The following is a 6000-nucleotide window of genomic DNA, read 5'->3' on the forward strand; positions in this document are numbered from 1 at the left end:
CTCCTGTAAGTTACACACTATATAAAAATAACCTCAAAGCAAGACTACTGAGATTACTAGTATGACCTACAAAAAAGACAGGAAAGCAAAAGACATGTGCTGTCAGTGTAAGCAGCACATGTGTATGGAATGTGCTGTTTTAATGTGTGCATACTGTCTTAGATGTGATAATTGAAGGAAAGTTTTTTGTATACTGTTATTGATATTTTCATTGTAGCTCATATAGGAATTTATTTCTGATGTTCTTTTTTTAGAGTTTGTATAGAAAAAAAGCATTGAAAATTTTGATGCTGTTTTATAAATAATAAATATTAAAATTCAAAACTTTATTTTTTGTGATTTTTTCCTGTGAAGTTGTCATTGTTTAATATAATAAAATGCATAAAACTGAAATTAATAATTCATCAATAAGAATATACTAAAGACCCACATTTATGTGCCTTGAGGACAAAATTAGTCCTATGCCCCTCACTAAAACAATCACATAATATAAATAACCATATGTATGCACTCTATAAATAAATAAAACCATTTTTGTTCAAATTTTTTCAATGTAATATTTCAGTAATATATATAAGCAATAAAAATTCTTCTGAAATAAGTCTGCCTAACAATATTGCAGTATGGAAAGCTGATACAGAAAAAAGGTTCAAAACTCTCTTACAATAACAATGAAGAATTAAAATTTGAAGGAATAAAAGAAAAGCAATATGACAAAATGGTCTACACAACAAGAATAAAATTATGTATGAAAACGACAAAATATGTGGAGAGCTATATGCAAAATAATAACCGTACAAAATGCTGCTTCATAAAACTAATTATAATCTTCTTAATAAGAAATAATGGGCTATTTTTCAAAGCAGGGCTATTTTACAAAGTAGAATGCCCAACGAGTTTCCATATATACACTCTACCTCAAAGATCTTTCTGTTAATAATTATCAGTAGTGATATATATTTGCTACAGTCGATGCAACCTTTATAATACATTATTTGAGCAAATGTCTATAGTTTACACGGGGCTTCACTTTGTGATTTATATTCAGTGAGGTTTGACAAATGGGTAGTGATATACCCTTTTTCTTTTTCCTTCATGACAATGTTATATTGCTATATGCTCTTCATCAGCCTTTTATTGAACATGGTTTTTTCTTTTTCTGTTTTGAAATTCTGTATCATTTTAATTTTTTCCTTCTCTGTAAGATCTACTCTTACCATTAGAGTATCATAAAGATTATTTCACTGACCTTAATATCTGCTGTGCTTCTTGTATTCATCCTTGTTTCCCTGACCCAAACCATTAACAACCATGGGTATTTTTAATGCCTCTAGACTTTTGCTTTTTAAAGAACATAGCAGTGGGTCATACAGTAATGTTGCTTTTGTACATTGGTTTCATTTTCTTAGCAATATGCATTTAAAGTATTGTTGAGTTGTAAGATTCTGCAAAATTCTAAATTAGACTTTCATTAGACATATCATTGTAAATACTTTATCCTAGTATGTTTCTTCACTTTACTTTTACATATTTAATTGGTAAATAAAGATTGATTAAGAAAATTGCATACAAAATGATGATAGCATAGCAATTGCCAGAATAAGAATAATTGTCATAAATTACTATCCATGTCATCTATTAGATTTCTAATTTTTATTCAACATATAATTCAAAGTTTCTAATTTTTTTTTGCCAAATCATATTAGGTGGGTGTTTTGGCCCACTTGTGATTCTGTACCAGTATTTTAGGAGACTGATGCAGGAGGATAGCAAATTTAAACCCATCCTGGGCAACTCAGTGCCCTTGTGATACACTTTCTCAAAAAATAATTTAAAAGAGCTGGAGAGATACCTCACTATGAAGGCCCTTGATTCAATTCCTGATAACGCACACACACACACTCCTTTTTCTCCCAAACCTCCAGACTTTGACAACCATCAAGTTACTTTATGCTTCTATGTTATTCTATGACTTTTAAATCAATATATACGTAAGATTGTACAGATTTTTCTGTTCCTAGCTGAATTTACTTAGCATAGCATCCTCAATGTTCATTTATATTGTTTCAAGTGACAACATATCTGTTGTTCTTTTTTCCTGCTGAAATAAACATATAGATAGATGATAGATAGATAGATAGATAGATAGATGATAGATAGATGATAGATATAGATAGATGATAGAGATACAGAGAGATAGAGACATAGAGATAGATAGCTAAATAATAGGTATACATATAGATACACATATAGATACAGATAGATATGGATATAGATAGATATTAGATACACATATATAGATATAAATAGATATGGATATAGATACACAGATAGATGGTAGAAAGATTGTAGAAAAACAGAGATAGATAGTATATAGATAGATGGATGATAATAGATAGTAGATAAATAGAGATAGATAATAGATGGATGGATAATAAAGATAGAGATAGATAATAGATAAATAGATATAGATAGATATATAAATAGATGATAGATATACATAGTAGTTAGATAGATAGATAAAACAGTAGATAGATATAGATATATAGTAGATAGACAGATGATAGTAGTTATGTAGACAGATAGAAGATATATATATATAGATAGATAGATGATAGAAGATAGGTAGATAGAAATAGATAGTAGTTAGGTAGATAGATGATAAATAGAGAGGTATAGATAGACATAGATAGATAGATGATAGATAGGTAGATAATGGATACATAGATAATCTTTTCCCACATTGCCATGAGATCCAGTTTCCACTTTTCCCACCTCCGCGTTCCACATACCCTATTGACACAGATGTGTCAGCCATTTTTTCCCATTTAAGTGATAGGTTCATAGTGAATATTGTTCTACATGATTCCTCCACCTATAGTAAGAAATCTGATAAACACAATTTTTACTGTAAAATATTAACAAGAGCAAGCATAATAATAGGTTGAGACAATCAACATGCAAAAGACAGAGGGAGAAGATCTGAATGAGAATATGAAAATATAATGTATGGCATTTAGGGTTAGGAAATTGCATGCATTAGCTATGACTCTGTCCTGCAGGCAAGCTCTTTCACAGTGAGGAGAATCCAGCAGAGTTGTTCAAATAAGGAACAAAGAAGCTGAAACATGTGCTGCTGTGCCCACCAGTTACTGAATAGGAAATGCAAATTTTCACGTTCTTTTGTTTTTCCATTTCTTCAGTACAAGAGAGCCTGGAAAAGCAGTTGCTTCCTCTTCACTATTAAAAATGACACTTCATGGGGCTGGGGATTTAGCTCAGCGGCACAGCGCCTGCATGGCAAGTGCAAGGTCATGAGTTCGATTCCTGGTACCAGAAAACAACCAAAACAAACAAACAAAAAAGACACTTTATAAAAGAAAATGATAAAAACATGAAGAAAAGCAAGACCAGAGTCCTACCAGAGTCTGCTACAGAAATAAGGATATAAAAAATGGTAATGGTCAATATCAATAAATATATGTAAACATTTTAAAATATGTGTAGTTGTACTTACTGGTAAATAATAATACTCTTCAGGGCTGGGGATTTAGCTCAGCGGCAAAAGCGCCTGCCTGGCAAGCACAAGGTCATGAGTTCAGTTCCCGGTACTGGAGAAAAACCAAAAAATAATAATAATAATAATAATAATAATAATAATAATAATAATACTCTTCAAAAGAGGAAATAGACAATGATGAAGATTACCATGTCTATAAAGTCTCAAAATTTAAAATGCTACATATTCTAATGTGTAGGAGGTTGGGAGATAGTTTATGAACACCTGCAGAAGATCTAAATGAAAAAGCATTCTAGAGAATAATTTGCCCAGAATACAACAGCCTAATTTTCAATACCCTAAATGCATTTAACCAGATAACCAAATTCACTCCAACAATATAAAGATATGAAATTGAATTAAATAAAGAAGGTCACAGATTTGGGTATACTGATATAATACACAGATATCTTCACTATAGAAAAAACAGGAAATAATATGAATAATTTGGCAGTGTGAGTTCTCAAATTTTTCTTCCTTTATATTTTTACTTTTTAGAGTTCTTAATTTTCACAGGAATATTGAGCAGATAATATAGAGAATTCCCATATAATCCCATACACAGGACATCTTTCCATGGAGTAACATTTATTACAAGTAATAAACCCACATTGTTATATCATTATGTGACAGAGTCAATAATTTAAGGTCTCTCTTGGTGAAATACCTTCCACAGATTTAGGCAAATATGTAATGTCATGTATCTATCATTAAAATAAGAGTTTCGCAGCTCTGAAATGTTCCTCTACGTTGCCTACTCGTCATTCCCATCCTGTCGTCATAATTTTGCCTTTTCTGGGATGTCATACAGTCTAGAGCTTATTAGGATTGGCTTTTTTCACTTAATGTGCATTTAGGATCCCTCTATGTCTTTCATGATTTGGCAAGTAATTTTTTTTTTTTTTTTTTGCATTGAATACTATTCCATTGTCTGAATATAGCAGTATTTCCATTGCCCTGCTGAAGGACATCTTGGTTGCTTCCAAGCTTTGGAAAAAAAAAAAAACACTGAAGTAAAGTCCACATGCAGGCTTATGTGGGGATATGGGTTATCACACTTTTGGGATACCGAGTGCAATCACTTGATTGTATAGTTAGAGTATGCTTAGTTTTGTAAGAACTTGCCAAACTTTTACATTTTTTGCATTTCTCCCAACAGAGAATGAAAGTTGTGTTGCCCCACATCCTTGACAGTGTAACCATTCTAATAGACATACAGTAGTGTATATGTTTATATCAGTTTAAGTATCACTCATTCCTTCATGCTATATGAGATACATATACCTTGACCCCTTACCATTTGAAAAAGATCTGTCTCACTACTTTCTCTTATCTACTTTTACTTTGCTCTTTTTTATAAATTGGGTTTTTCATAGAAGTCAAACTATGTAATATTTAAACTTGTGTGCCTGATTTATGCCATTAACATTATGGGTGCAAGTGCATCCGTTGGATTCCTTTTCCCCTGCACCCTCGCTGACACTTATTATTATAATTTTTTAATGTTTTAATTCTTCTTTTATCCCATTCTTCCTGGGGTAAAAAGAAATGTCAGTGTTGTTTTAATTTGCATTTTTTCTAATGTGCAATGTTGCTAAGCATTTCTTTATCTATTGATTGACCATTTGTCCTTCTTCTGTCAATTGTTTATTCATTTTCCTTGACCACTTTTTGACTGGGTCTTTTATTTTTGTTTTTTCTTATTTCTTTATATATTCTACGTATGAGTTATCTGTATAAGGAATCACTAGCAATTTTTTCCTATTCTGTAGGCTATATTTCACATTTTCTAGGTCATGTTTTCACTCTGTTGGAGGTTGCTTCTGTAGTGCAGAAGCTTTTCAATACCATATGATTCCATCTTTTGATTCACAGGAACTGTTTCCTGTGCAATTGTGTTCAGGAAGTCCCTGCCTATGCCTATAATTTCAAGAGTCTTACCTATTTTGTCTTCAAATGTGTTAAGTGTTTCTGGTTTAACATTTAGTGCTTCAATTCATTTTGATTTTACTTTAAAATATAGTGAGATATAAGGGTCTAGATTCAGTCATCTGCCTGTGAATAGCCAGTCTTTCCAATATCGTTTATTAAACAGGCTATCTTGCCTGCAGTGTGGGTTTTTGGCCTTTTTGTTAGAGATTAAAGAGTTGTACATAAGTGGGGCTGTTTTGGCTATTTGGAATAACAGAAATTCCGTCTGAATTTCAGGATTACCCTTTCTATTTTTGCAATGAAGCCTGCTACATTCTGACAAGGGTAATACTGAATCTACAGATATGTTTGTGTTACCACCATTTTAACAATATCAAGTTTTCCAATCCATGAATATGATATCTTTCCATTTATTTAGATCTTATTTGATTTAGCAGTATTTTATAATTTTCATTGCTTAACTTCATTCCTAAACGTTTGATAATTTTGATGCTAATGTAAGTGAATAC

This window comes from Chinchilla lanigera, unplaced genomic scaffold, assembly GCF_000276665.1.
Source record: "Chinchilla lanigera isolate Chin_1 unplaced genomic scaffold, ChiLan1.0 scaffold00023, whole genome shotgun sequence".
Lineage (NCBI taxonomy): Eukaryota > Metazoa > Chordata > Mammalia > Rodentia > Chinchillidae > Chinchilla > Chinchilla lanigera.